The sequence below is a fragment of the Crocuta crocuta genome, unplaced genomic scaffold (genome assembly GCF_008692635.1).
Source record: "Crocuta crocuta isolate KB4526 unplaced genomic scaffold, BGI_CrCroc_1.0 scaffold112, whole genome shotgun sequence".
NCBI lineage: Eukaryota > Metazoa > Chordata > Mammalia > Carnivora > Hyaenidae > Crocuta > Crocuta crocuta.
The window spans coordinates 782,973-797,907 of NW_027528818.1; the positions used below are offsets into that span (position 1 = coordinate 782,973).

Here is a 14,935-nt window from a genome sequence, read left to right on the forward strand (position 1 = left end):
ATCTGTGACGGAACAGACCACAGCCTCTAACACCTTCGCTCACGTAGAATGTCGCAGGTGCACCTGGGCAGCTCCAAGCCAGTGTTGTGGCCCCCACTTGACTTTAACCTAAAATCATACATACTTTTCCTACTGTCATGTTAAATAAATATACTTTAAGTTAAGACGCAAGGCCATGTTTTCTATAGCGTGTCTATGGCCGATTGGCTCTCTTTTTTGGCCACCGAAAAGTCCCTCATGATTTAACAGAGCCCCAGCGCTGGTCACAGACAGGGGCACAGGAAGAAATCTTAAGGTCTGATGAGCACATGTGCCTCCTTCCCCCACAGAATCATCATATTAGAACCCCCACCTGCCAAAAATCATGTGAGGCTTGCAAACTGTTTGAAGGAGAGGGCACATCTCATTCTTTGCTGAAACTTCGGTCCTTGGGGAGGACACGAGCTCTACGCATACAAGAGGGGAGGGACAGAAGGAAGAGGATCCAGGCTGAGTGACTACATCCTGCTTCCAGAAGACAGACAGTGTAAAACTGGAATCCTTTGCTCCCTGTGAACAAAGTCACAGGATAAAATAATGCCCTTGGGGATTTGGACTCCATTCTATGGAGCCATCAACCACAAATATTCAAGAGACCCCACCCAACCTTCTTGCTTATACCACTGTCTCAAAACAAAAAAAGGTTTATTTTGCGAATAGCTACCAGTAAGTAACAAAGCAGATATCCATAGAGCAGTCCCTGGGGTAAGTCAAGTGTGGTGACTGGAGGTACGCAGTCTTCCCCTGTCCAGGCTCTGAATGGTCTCAAGTTATCAACCAAGACCTCTTCTTTATGAGGCAGCAGATCTATCGATAATTCTTGATAGCCGGGTCTGTAAAAGACAAAATGCAAATATTGCTCGCATTGGTCAGAGATGCAAAGAGGAAAAAGAAAGTGAACTGCTGTATCCCTTTGGAATTCTATTTTGATAGGAGTTAGGATAAGGATTAGTTAGTTCTTAGTTTTCAATAGAATTATTGACCTGGAGCAAATGCCACCTCAATCCACACTTCAAACTTATTTCCCCCTATGCCAATCACTAACAGGTAGCTTTCTACCCTAGTTAGTGAAAATACCTGAATTACAGAGTGTTTTCCAACCCTGAGGGCAATTACCATAGAATCAGATCACCTAAATTTGAGGCCTAAGCTACAGGTTAAATTGGATGATCTCTAACACCCCTACCCCCCTACAGATAACATATAATAAACTATGATTCCACCACTCTCTAAATAAGTAAAAATGCGCCTTTGGAAACAAAGTGGCTGCAAAACAGAATCCTTGCAAGGCAGTTATAGCAAAAATGACATCTCAACATTTTCAAATGACAGCAAACTCACGGGAGAAAAGAAAAAAGTGGCCAAAAATATGTTTCTGCTCACTTCAGAGTTTGAGAGGTCTACAACTTTTCTCTTCTGATTAAACACTAAATCATCATGCTTGGATCACCTGCCAACATCTTGAGGGTGGCTTAAACATTATTTTACCAAATTGTGGGTACCTAATCTGGTTAGATGGGTCAGGGGGTAACCAGGTGGGGATGGAAAGGGTTTGTCAGGCCAGTCTTCATTCCTCTAACTTCGCCCCCCTACCACCACCCAACCCCCACTGCTTGAAACCTCCTCCAGGCAACTAGCACAATTATGACCTCTGAGCTCTCTTGCCACCACCCGCCACATTTCAAATGTTTCCTGTAGAAGGGCACACAGTTGCTTTTAGCAGCAAAAAGACATTTTAGTTTTAATACAGTGAAAGAATACACTAAATATGCTTATTTCGCTACTGGTCTAAAAAAAAGATTCTCAGCCTCAAAACTCTAAACACATTATGAAACCTCCCAGGCACTTCCATTGGATGGAAAGTCTCCACGTGCTTACAGAAACACAGGGAAATAACTGATCTATCCCCGTCATCACACAATTAATGCCAAGAGTATGGGTCTAGCCACTGGTCTAGGACGAGGGAAATTTATCTAGCCATCCTCTGGCCTGATGCAGCGCTCCACCCAAACCATTCCAGAATGGGAAGTGTCTTTTCAATCTTAAAGATTTCTAGACAGGAGACGCCATCACTTGGCCTCAGTGTGCTCTTATGTTTATTTGAACTGCAGTTCCTAATCGGTGGTCCACACTTTTCAGTGTGTCTTCCAAGAAACCAACAAGCCCCAGTCCTCTTAGGTGCCACTTCAAATAGAATGTTACAACATTCTGCACAATGGGTTTGGTCAGCATTTGTGGTCACCCCTCCCCGTGCTCCGCCCCCAATACCAATCTGTTTTCCAGGTCCTCCTAAAAAGCAGAACCTTGAGGGGCGCCTGGGTGGCTCAGTCGGTTAAGCGTCCGACTTCAGCTCAGGTCATGATCTCACGGTTCGTGGGTTCAAGCCCTGCGTCGGGCTCTGTGCTGACGGCCAGCTCAGAGCCTGGACCTGCTTCAGATTCTGTGTCTCTCTCTCTGACCCTCCCCTGCTCTCTCTTTCTCTCTCTCTCTCTCTCTCTCTCTCTCTCAGAAATAAACAAAACATTAAAAAATGTTTTAAAAAAATCAGAACCTTGGGATTTATTCTGGGAAGCTATTATAGAAACGAAAGTGGGGAACTATAAAGAGTGAAACAAGAAGGGAAAGCCAACCCCGGAATGAACAAGTAGGATGTAATCCTTCCAGAAACTCTCATGAGAAGCTGTATAAATGTATCTCAGGAGTGACAGCCCAAGGGACAGGAGAAAGAAGGAGCTAGAATAGCCCCAGAGAGTTAACTGCCTTGCACTTTCAGGTTTGCACATCATGTAGAATGCCTGATTAGGTTCCTGCAGGCAGCCACAAAGGTGGCAAAGAAGCCAAGGGTGCAGAACGCGCCTAGTGAAGCCAAGGGCAAGTGCTGTCAATTATATCTGACCATAGCTGGTTACTATGGCAAAGCTTGGCTTAAGAAGGTGGATTTGCGGGGCGCCTGGGTGGCTTAGTCGGTTAAGCGTCCGACTTTCGCTTAGGTCATGATCTCGCGGTTCGTGGGTTCGAGCCCCGCGTCGGGCTCTGTGCTGACTGCCAGCTCAGAGCCTGGAGCCTGTTTCGGATTGTGTCTCCCTCTCTCTCTGACCTTCCCCTGCTCACGCTGTCTCTCTCTCTCTCTCTCTCTTTCCTAGAAATAAATAAAAAATATTTAAAAAATTAAAAAAAAAAAGAAGTTGGATTTGTGAGTTGGGAAACAATAGGTATCCAATTAAATTATCACATTTAGCAAGAATGTTGCCATCACTGTAGCCTCTAAAACAATGTTGGCTACGTATCCAACCTAATGAGTTAGCTCAAAGCCCTTCTCCTTTCCCTCCATTGAAACTGGGCAGAGCCAAAGACAGACAGTGTTGGGTCATTATGCTACGGAAGGGAAGAGGTGGCACATAAGAAGGTGAAGACACCATACGATAGAGTCTCTCTAGAGTCTGCCCTTTGGGGTTTGTTTTTTGATGTCTGTGAAGGAATTGAGCTGTTCTAGGACTCCATTAGGGGAAAGTCACTTGACAAGGACATTGGCTGCCTCCCACCTCAGAGAGCCTCCTTGACCCGGGGGAGCCACGAGAGAGCCCCAGTGAGGCCAAAAGAGAGGAGTCATCTCCCAGGCTTCTGAGGACGGCCTCAAGTCTAAGCAAAAGGCATCCTGGTGTCTCGCACAGGTCCCAACATACCATGAATGGGGGCTCAACAAAGGCGTTGGCAGCCAGACCTCAGAGAGGAATAAAATGGTTACATATGTTTACCTGGCATTGTTTGTGTACACATATCTCCCTCAAGAACCTGGAGCTAAGCAGGGAAATATCTGTCCTCATGGAAAACAGCTGATTGAAAATAGAAATAGTCAGGATATGGGTCATCTATGTTTCTTTCTATTTCTAACCCACAGCTAGCAGTCCTTTTGCTAACGGAAGTTTGGGCTAAGCATGGACTGATGATGGAGCATACAGAGCTACGGAGAAAATATATATAAAGAATGCATACAGGAAATATATAATATAGATATAAACATAAAAGATGTGTGCATTTGTATTAGAGCATCAAGAAGGAAGGCCAGGGATTGTATTCTTCTGGGATCCCCATTATTAAATTTTTTTTTCATTTTTCCTTTGTGCTGCTGAGAATAAATATAGGTTGATGAAAAGGTAACATATGAAAAGAATAATTAAAAGTCAAAGAAATCCCATTAATCAGCATATCCTCCTGTCCCTCTTTTCTACAATTAAATAAATGGGCACAGCAACGGGTCATCACCACACTATCAGTCAAGGTCCCATCTCTTTATGGCATCACACAATAGAACGCAGCAGCAATAGCTAAATATGCAAGAGTCTTGGTTACACAGAGAAGCCATGTATCTTTTTAAATGGGCAGAATAATAATTCCGGCTGATGAAGGAGTTTACGATTGGGTTTGTCTGCCTCTGAGTAAGGCTAAATTGTGTACATATGTGATTTTGTGCCATAGAGCCTGTCTTTAAATATGAGTCCCTTATATTACCCAGAATTCATTGCCTCCTTCATTATTATTCCCTGCACTTATTCTTCACACACAAAGTACCTATCCCAGTTGGCCATATTCTAGAGCAAGTCCAAGCATCTCTTACCAATTACTTCTCCCCCAACCTCCTCTTCCATTCTAACCATTTCTCTTCTTTTCATTCATTATTTAATAAACAAATATGTGGGAGGTCATGTACAAGCAGCTGGTATGAAACAGAGACAAATAAGATACTTTTCCCAGCTTTAAGGAGTTTTATCAACCAACAGAAAAAAATGCATACTTAAGTGAATAAATTATAATACCAGGAAAAATACACATAAATTGTTGTGGAAAAAAATTGAATAAAGAGCTACCAATTCCAATCAGAGTGAAAGGAGGATTTATGAGGGATACAATCCCATGCAAACTGCAATCTAACCAATGAGTGGAATTTTCTAGGCAGAAAAAGTGGGGAGGGCATTCCAGATTGGGAGAACAGCTTGAGAAAAGGCAAGAAGGTGAGAAATTGCATGGTGGGTTCTGTTGTGCTAGGAGATTATAATGAAATTAAACAAAGCCGGCTTGTGCAGGGCTTCAAACCCCTTGTTAAGGAGACTGAACGTCTGAATTACTCCACAGTTAATAAGCGCTAAAAAAAAATTTGAGGAGGAGAATGGCATGATCTGACCTTTGTTTTAGGAAGATAATTCTAGCAGCTCTACAAAAGGAAGACTCGAATGACAAAAAGGCAGAGATACATGGTATGTTCAGAATGTCCTAAAGGGAAGCCATTGTTTTCTCTCGCAGACCTACCCCTTAACCGTGTATTCCTCAGCTCTGTAAGGGCACACCATCCTCCAAGCGGCCCAAGCTACACCACCTCAGCTCAACTTTGCCCCTTCTATCTCTCCTCATTTTCTCTCTCCTCTCTTTCTTTGGACAGCCAATCCATCACAGTTGTGCTTATTTGAGCTGCTATCCTGCCTCTCCACTCTTTCAACATCCTGGTGCAGGTCCTTAAGCATCCTTGCCAGATGCCTTTGCATAGTTTCCTGTCTGAATAGGACATTTTTTGTGTAGGAAAGACTGTAAAATTTATTCCAGAGCTCAGGAGAAAGTTTATGATCAGACCTGTAGACACAAAGATGAGAGGTAGAGCCAGCGGACAGGCTGATAACATTATGGTAGCAACAGCAACAACGGAACAGCAGCAGAGCGTCAAAGACAGGATGTTGGGAGATGCCGATTTTAGTGGAGAAGCCAGAGGAAGCAACAGAGGAGACTTAGGAGAAACCATCAGAGAAGTCATAGACAAGCGCAGCATTGTTAAGAGAAATCCAAGGTTAGAGAGAATTCCATATGACATTGGACAAAGGGATGAGTGGTGTGAAGTTAGATTTTAGTCCTTACCAATTTGATGGCATTTGGTGGTCTTTGAGGATACAGTTTCGGGGACAGGATGGGATGGAAACCAAATTCTTATAGGTTAAAGAATGAATTGACAGTGAGGATCCGGTGACAAGGAGAAAAGTCTGCTCGTGTATTAAGTTTGGTAGTGAAAGAAAACAAATTATGCATGCCTACCCCTTGCCAAAAGATGCCTTTTCTCTCAAGGCAATCTACTCCTTTCCCTTTCTTTAACTTCACATGTCTTCAAAGAGAGAAGCATAAGCTACTGACATTACAATCCCCAGCCACACTCCAAACCAATTTTCCATACCACTTTTGATGTAACTCATCCTTTGAAGTGCATGAAGTCTGTGTTCACACCATGCCTGTTATTGCTGTGTCTGCCTTGACCAGGGTCTGTTAGCCACAGACATCTACAGGAAATGGACTCTGCATGAATAAAATTTAGTACCACTTCTTCTAACTATAAGAGTCTAAAGAAACGCAAAAAAAGATGGTCAAGAGATGGAAAGTCACCCCCCTCCCAATCCCCTCTACTGTGGCCAGAACCATAAAATAAGGATTTCAGTGTGGAATGATGAAGGCTTAGAAGGGAATATGATAGGTCTCTTAAAAAAAAAAAAAAAAAAAAACCATGATGGCTGTGGCCAGAGAGCACAGACTTAGTCACCAAATTCCAGAATATTAGGCCTAGGGGGTAAATCTCAAAGCTTAAAAGAAGTTGTTTATGTTGGAGCCCTGACTAAACTGTCCCTTTCTAAGGTGGTGCAAACCCGACCTTTGTGGAGAGCGATGGATCTCAACCCCTTCTAGGCTGCACAGCGCTTCAGCTAGGGAAAAAGAGCTACAGCTCAATTCTTCTGCCCCAGCTTGCTGTCATCCCACCAACAGGAAAAAAAAAAAATCACCCTCATCAGACATAATGGAAAGAAAGGTACCGGATTTTATGAGATAGAAAAGAAATAATCTGTTTTTTATTAAATATCATGACAAAATTATTAATTCATGCCAGAAACACAAATATAAACACTATCATATTGAAAGCATTTATTCTGAAGGAGACCATCTGGCAGAGCCTCGCAGACCACACTTTGAGAAGCAGAGGGTATGTGTCACCATGCCGGGCTCTGCCATTAAAGCAGCAAATCCAGAGGAAGTGAAAATTGAAGGGTTTTGAGGGAATGCTTTGCAGTAATGACATCTGCTAGATGCTTGTCATGTGTTTCTCAAGAGGTGGGCCTGCTTTTACAAATGTTGTTATATGAAAACCTACATTTTCAAAACAAGGGGTGGTTATTTCTCAGGTTCTCTCCCTTTAAAAATGGATTTTTCCTTAGGCACCAAATTCCAAGAGAGTATTTACATACAAATGTATACAGCATTCATTGTTGAACAGAAAGTCTAGACGGAAGCTGAAGGACAATGTAGGACATCTAATGAGTCGGGAGCCCCAAGCAATTAGAGATGGACCAAAATTTAAAAATCCTGTACAGCATTATGAGGTTATAAAGTAAATGGATGGTTCTTTTCTTTTGTAAAACATAGGTTTAAAAATGTCATGTCATCACACTCTTCACAGAAGGGCAGGGATATCTAGGACTTGGAAAGCATGCACCGCCTCTGGAGACGCATGGAGCACTGGTCACACACAAAGTAGAGGAACCCTTGCATTCTAGAAAAGAAGAAATGCTCACGGCAACTGGAAGAGATACAGGATCCCCTTCAGGGTCTGAGTGAACCTGTCTCACCTGGCTGCCCTGCATTTTCAAAGGATTCCTGGCCTTAATTCTGAGTACATCTTCTGCCTTCAGAGATGCTACTGTTGGTTGAACATCAGCTCTTTGTTTCCCTTTTCCAAAAGTCTCTCCTCGATGTCCTCGGGGTGTCTGAGTGGCTCACTCTGTTGAACATCTGACTCTTGATTTTTGGCTTAGATCATGATCTCACAGTTTGTGATTATGAGCCCCGGATCAGACTCTGTGTTTACAAGCACAGAGCCTGCTAGGGACTCTCTCTTCCTCTCTCTTTCTCTCAAAATAAATAAATAAACAGTAAAAAAAAAAATTTTACAAAAAAAAAACCCCAGATCTCTTTCCTCTAGGTCCTACATCAGCCCCAATGGGTGGACCTAGAAAATCCACAGAACAAATTCCTCAGTCTAGAATGGGGGAGGTCAGCAGAGTTTGACCTCTGTAGAGTTCCAGCACTTGAAAGTTCATTCCCAAGACCATCAGGCATCCACCTACCAAAGTTCAATCACTGTGTATAAAATCATCTCAAAAGATCCACATTACATATCAAAATGGTGTTAATATGATATACTGCATTCCTACTTAGGCATGGCTCAAATTCTAGTGAGAAGAACAGCATCTATCAACTAGGAGCTCAGTATTTGTCATGGATATCAGGCCTGTAGCTACTCAAGCCCTAATTACCGTTGAGTTTGGAGAGTAATTCAATTATACAGGCTGCATATGTTTACTGTCTCTCTTCATATCAAACACTTTAATGTGTATATTTAGGAGTGGAAGAAATAGCCCTCATGCAATCCAAATCTCCTAAGGGAATTTGGATCCTCAATGATTACTCCTATATTCCTCATACTTTTAAAAGTTTAATAACACGTTTTAGTACTGTTTAAAGGGCAATACGTGCACACGGTAAAAATAAAAACTGATTCAATGATTAGGTTTCAGGAAGAATAATTTAATTTTTAAAATTCTTTGTAAGTATATTTGTCTTGACAGAGCAGAGAAGGGGCAGAGAGAGAGGGAGAGAGAGAATCCCAGGCAGGCTCCCTGCTGTCAGTGTGGAGCCCAATGCAGGCCTCAAACTCACAAACTGTGAGATCGTGACCTGAGCCGGAACCAAGAGTCAGGTGCTTAACTGACTGACCCACCCAGGCGCCCTGAAGGATAATTAATTTTGTTGCCATCTTTAGCCTTTGTCTGTTCAGAGATGCTGTTGTTAAGTGGAGCCTTTCCCAAATCTCTCCCCCTTGCTACGCATCAACTCCAATGGGTGGACCGAGACAATCTATGGAAGACATTCCTCAGTATAGAGCAGTAGCTTCTGGGAAGGTTGGCAAAGCTTCACACGCCAGATCTTAAGCCAGGAATCCTCACCTGCTATAAGCTTGGTCATGTGCCGACTTCCCTGTCCAAATCTATAGTCTACTCATGACAGCTCATTTAGTGACTAATTAAATTACAGGAATGAATGAACCAACTATTTGTCTATGCATCTTATGAGCTATTAGCCATTAAAGAAAATGGTAAGGTAGGTAAATGAAAGATGAGAACGAGAGTCATAGAGAAGTGGCTGGAGTTCAGAGCATGTAATTCTATTTCTTCATTATGTAAAAGAAGAACCTGCAGTCTGCACCGGGAGGGGAAGTTGAGAGGAGAAAAAGAACAAGAGAAAGAGTGATGGAAAATACTTCTTAATAATAATTAATAATAATAATAATAATAATTGCATCTATAACTAATTAATCCAAGGCAGTCTTGTGGTTCAGTCTCAGCAACAGATCACAGAAAAAAATTCCCACAGAAAAAAATATAATAAACAGCAATTCAAGTCTTAGTCTCTCCCTAAAACACCAAAGAGGGGAATATACTCAATATACATCCAAAGATCTTAAAACTCTTCTGAGGGCATTTTCCCCACCTTACTGATAATGAATCCCCTCGAATCTTATTCTTCTCTCTCTCTCGAGAACCCCTTAAAATTCCTCCCAATACTCAGGCTACCTAGTCCCTTTTCTCTGCTCCCTGGCACTTCAGTATACAGATCACCATAACTTTTCTGGCTTTTTTCCTCATTGCCGCACATCCTAGAACTAAAGAAAGATGGGAACCCTCAGATTGAGAGCCTATCAGTCTCAAGGAGGATAAACTTTAAAAATAAACTGACACATAGATATTATACTACAATTCCAGAACATCAAGGTGAAAAACGTCCTAAAAGGTAAAATAGGATACAGATAAATTACCTACAAAGGAGTGAAATTCAGATCAACCATTGACACTTCAAGAAAATAATGGAACAATAGCTTAGAAATGTTCAGGAAAAGTAAACTCTAAAACTTAGAGTTGTATAACAAGCCAAACTAACACTCAAGAGAAAGATGAAAATATATCCTCAGACACACAAGCCCTCAGAAAAATGTATTATCCAGACACTTCCTAGCAGAGAAAAGAGAGAGAGCAAAAGAAACCTACCAGACGATGTACTCCAGCAAGAAGCAAAATGAAAGATAATCAAGTGGCAAAGAAGAATATATTCATGTCTGGGCTTTTTTGTTTTTGATTTTTTTAAAAGTAAACTCCCACAGACCATGGGGCTTGAACTCACAACCCCGAGATCAAGAATTGCATGCTCTACCAACTGAGCCAGCCAAATGCCCTGAATGTATGTGTATTTTATTTTTGTAATTAAAAGGGATTTCTTTGTGTGTGGTGGTTGCCACAGGGGAGGAGGAAGGTGGGCAAAATGTGTGAAGGGGAGAGGAGGCACAGGCTTCCGGTTATGGAATGAATAAATCACCGGCATGAAAGGGAATACAGTCAAGGATGTTGCAATAGTGCTGTATGGTGACAGATGGTAGCTACGCTTGTGGTGAACATTGCATAACATACAGATATGTCAGACTATGCTGTACACCTGAAACTGATATAACATTGTGTGTCAACTATACTGCAATGAAACAAAAGTAATTTTTGAAAAGGTTGGGGAGAAAGTGAGGTAGAAAACACAATTCAACTTCTTTACTTTTTAAAAAATTTTATTATGGAAGTATAATTGATATACAGTGGTATATTCATTCCAGGTGTAAACAGCATAGTGATTCAGCAATTCTATACCTTACTCTGTGCTCACTAGATTAAGTGTAATCACCATCTGTCACCACATAATGTTATTACAGTATTATTGACGATATTCCCTATGTTGTACTTTTCATCTGGGACTTATTTTATATCGGAAGTTTGTACCTCTGAATCCCTTCACCTATTTCGCCCATCCTCTCTCCCTCCTCCCCTCTGACAACCACCACATTGTTCTCTATATTTATGAGTTGGTTTCCAGTTTTTCGTTTCCATTCCATTTTACCTTTGCCTAATGTCATTATAGTTTACGAAATGCTTTCAGATGAATTGTCAGTCATTAGAATCACAGGGCCTCGAAAAATATGTGTTAAGAGGGACCATGTTGGGGCAAATAATAATTCCAGTAAAACTTGGAATTGCGCTCTCCAAGGGTAGTAATGCACTTCTTGCCATGGTAGGTGGCTGCTTTGCACCAAGCATCACGATGACGATGACGGTGGGTCTGTGGAGGTGCGATAAGCATCAGATTTAGCAGGCTGATTGTTTTTCTTCCTGTGTCTACCAAGTTGGACTGTGTTATGAATTGGTAGAGAAGGAAATGAGCGGAGGTAAGAACTACAAAATCACAGACCAGCTGACACACTGCAAAGGGACTTACTAGAGGTCCAGTGTGTGGAGTCTATGGACTGGAGACCTCTTGCAGCCAGGACGGAGCAGGTGGGACCACCCCCTCGGCACAAGACGCCTGCTAACAGACAGCCTGAGGCTCCACAAAGGCTTCTGTTGAGAGGGTCACGGTACTATTGCCTATGTCACATGCCATGAATTTAAGGCTTGGAATCTCTCACTTGCCCTTTTTTTGCGCCATCTCGGTGTATGGCAAAAAAAAAAAACAAAAAAAAAAACCAGCAGCTGCCAAAAAGCAAACATTTTCCTGTCCCTAAAAATAAAACGCTGGCAATAGTTCAGGCCTCTGTGCCAAGACCTGGCCCTTCCCAGGATAAACAATAGGTGGCCAAGCTGATCCCAGGCGAGCACTGAGCCCGGGAGCAGGCCGGGGTCCAGCCTGGAGTGCCTAGATCAGGGCATATGAAGCTGTAAAATTAGAAGCCAAAGTGGCCCTCCCTCCTCCCCAGCTGATGAAGGGCAGCTGCCACCCCCCAGCCAGGGGCTAGGTGTGGCCGGGAGGGGACAGCCTGAGGTTACACCAGAAACCTTGACCCAGCAGAGGCCACAGAGCTCGCACCGTCCCCTGCCCCTGATCCCCAGGGTGCACTGTGACAGATTTGAGAGCTATGAGATCCTGTCCAGAGAAAGCTCCCGGGAAGGAAAGGTTCATCAGTATCCACCTGCGTTCATCACCCAGGCGTGTGCCCATCACCTGTCAAATGCTCAGCTGAGAGCTCTCACCTGCTAGACAGAGGCCCAGCAACACACCGCAGTGTGGGAATGCTGTAATAACAGCCATTGTTGCCCCTCGAATTCTCTCCCCACTCGTCAAATGCTTCTATAGCATTTGTTCGAGCTCCTGTGCCTTGTCATTAGGGTTCAAATCTTCCCTAGACCATAAGTTTGGCTTTTTGCTGGTCTGGGGAGTTTAAAAGACTAAGAAGGGGGTTAGGGGGGAGAGGGACTAAATATAGCAAATATTTGCAGGCATAATCACTCCATAAACATGCTTCAGTGGAACAGAGTGTAGGACCGACCCAGATGACGGATGTCACTCACCCGAGCATCACATCATAAATAAAACTGAATGAGCCCATTCTCCTACAGGACCAGAGTGACGCCTGTTCACACTATAAATATTTATGAAGTCATGGTCCTTAAAAGACTTTATTTTTCCAGGTAAGTAGACTTTAATGAACAAGTTGAGCAGAGCTTTTCCTGAAATTATGGAATAGTCACCGTAGCTTTTAAATCAGTATTCCACGGAAAGGAGAAGAAAAAAAGAAAGAAGAAAAGGAAAAATAAGGGCCCATTCCAAGGCAAGGGGCCCCCGCGCAAAGATCTCACTTAGGCCTTTCAAGATCCATTCTCATTCAAAAAGGGATAGACAGCCTCCTCTGAGGTGCACAGAAACCAGAGGAACACTATCAGTCCTGTTCCACCCAGGCCTGTGTCAGGAAGGGGGCCCAAACAGACCATTGTCACCCAGGTTCAGACGCCTCCCACCATCTCTGCGGGGAGAGACATTCTCAGCTCTCTCAGCCTGTCTCTTAGTAACAGAAAAAATGTACACCTCACCCCATTCCTATGCTCATGTGCAAAGAATTCTCAGAATGTGAGCATGTGTGCCTGGGCGTCTCTGCAGCGTTTACGGACAGCCCCCCACTCCTGCTCTTACTGACTCCCGATCGCATTAGCAATAGCCCCCCAGAAATGGCGCCCGAATGGGACCCACTTTTCCTGTGCTCTTCACCACACACCACCGCAGAGCAAACACCCCTTGGGATCCCAGCTCCTCCGCCACACTCTCCTCTTCCAAGGCGCTGGGGCAGTCCTGTCACCTGGAGCGCACAAGCCATTGTCTCCAGTACAATACGAGCTAATTTTTCATGTCTCTTTGCAGCATGCATGTTACTCATCACTTCAGTGCACCAAAACCCTTGCCCAAGTCCACAAGCCTGTTTCTTTCGCAGGGATGGCCTTCTGCCCAGGCTCCTTTCCCCTGCAAACATCAAGGTGGCCCCTGCTCTATCAGGCTGAACCGGACTCGTAGGGAAAAGTTGAAGGTCATTTGGCTCTAGCCTCCAGGAAGTCTCATTCCACAAGGAACAAGAGTCTCTGGTTTTATGAAAATGAGTCACAGGCTGCCTTGACCGTGCCTATCTGGGGAGGCCAGGGCTGCCATGTATGGTCCGTGCTCTGTGCCACCCACCTCTCCATGTAAGTCGGAGTTCTTTGCCAGGACAGCCTGAGTCATAAAACTCAGCACATTCCTTAGGCATTGGATAGTCTTTCCTTGTTATTACTTTGCTTTTGTTTTATGCAGCACCTGGTTTCATTTTAAAAACCCAAATAAAATCTCACGGTCAGGGGTTGGGGGGGCTGGAGAAGATAGGAAGGGAAGACAAAGAGAAAAAAGGGAGTGAAGGTAGGTTGGGGGAAGGAAGAAAGAGCCCAAACACTCTCCCACCCTGTCCCCAGGCAAGACCCAGAGCAGGACCAGGAAGGGACTGTGGAGTCAAGAGCAGAGAGACAGGCTGTATTACAACTGAACTGAGTTTGATCAAAGTCCTTTTTGCAGTCTATGAGAAGGCACTTGATGGCTCTGTCTCCTCCCCAAATTAGGCCACGGTACTGACAGCCCAGTGACCTTCTCTATACGTCAGGGGTCTCCTCAATAAACTGACAGGCTTATTTGTGAAGAATTCTAAGGAACTTGGCAGTTATAACACTATGATTTTATGAACCTGCCTGTGTCCTTTTTTCTTGGACCACAAACCCCTATCCATGTGTCAGGGAATATATTCCCACAGGCCATTATTGGTTTTTTTGTCTGGGGGTGGGGTAGAGAAATGGGACACAACGAAGGAGACCCAATCGCACAAATGTTGCTGTCCAACCGAATTTCTGAGGCCAGGGTATTTTGTAAACTCATCTGTAAAGCTGTTGACATAGTTTTAGAACTAAAACAGAACTCTAATAAGCAATGCCTTGCATCTACTAAACAAATACTGAATGAATGAATGAATGAATGAAGCCAATTAACATAGAGGGTTGTATTTTCTTGGGAGTAGTCAAGCATATTAATTACAGCGTAAGGCCAGAACATTGGGTCCCTGACTCAGAGCTTAAACAGAGGCCTTTACCTCCCTCTGCCTGAGATTCTCTAAACGAGGCTGGCAAAGGCAACAATTCTGGAGGTTCCTGAGTGGCTCCAAGGCTGCATTTTCAATGCACGGTTTGGCGAGCTTAATGGAAACCATACGAAGGGATCCCGGGAACCAGACCAGATGGCTTCCCGGGAATGTATTTAGCCTAACCTGGGTTAAAGAACAAAAATAACCACCAGGAGTTGAGGGGTGGGGGGAGGTAGGGGTGGTGGTGTGACTTTTAATGAACTGCCTTTTCTATTCAACAGAAATCAGGAGGACGGTCTGGGTAAATGGAAGTAAATGCACAGGAGGCAGAGAGCCGGNGAGAGCTTGGGCTGGAAAAGC

The 14,935-nt window shown here is 43.7% G+C and overlaps 1 protein-coding gene across 1 annotated transcript in view; it reads right to left on the reverse strand.

Moving 5' to 3' along the window:
• Positions 1–667: 667 nt before the first annotated feature.
• Positions 668–14,935, reverse strand: part of CUNH4orf51 (chromosome unknown C4orf51 homolog) — a 46,106-nt gene continuing 31,838 nt past the window's right edge. Inside the window, exon 8 of the mRNA XM_077755885.1 lies at positions 668–872. The gene's annotated coding sequence lies outside the window, so the exon portion shown is untranslated. The remainder of the gene's footprint in view (positions 873–14,935) is intronic.